Here is a 205-nt window from a genome sequence, read left to right on the forward strand (position 1 = left end):
GAAAACGCTATTAACAAACAAACAAAAACTTCAATGCCAAAGGATTTGATGAGACTTCGTCGTAGTCTTCTAGAAAACAAAACCCAAACATAACTCTAACCCTCACCTTAGTTGTGTTGCTGGTGACCTGGTGGATGTTAAGAGGTTAAAGTACAATGCAGTATTACTCACGGAGCACATCTGGCTCGGGTTTGTGTGAATAAAA

The sequence above is a fragment of the Simochromis diagramma genome, unplaced genomic scaffold (assembly GCF_900408965.1).
Source record: "Simochromis diagramma unplaced genomic scaffold, fSimDia1.1 OVJJ01000781.1, whole genome shotgun sequence".
Lineage (NCBI taxonomy): Eukaryota > Metazoa > Chordata > Actinopteri > Cichliformes > Cichlidae > Simochromis > Simochromis diagramma.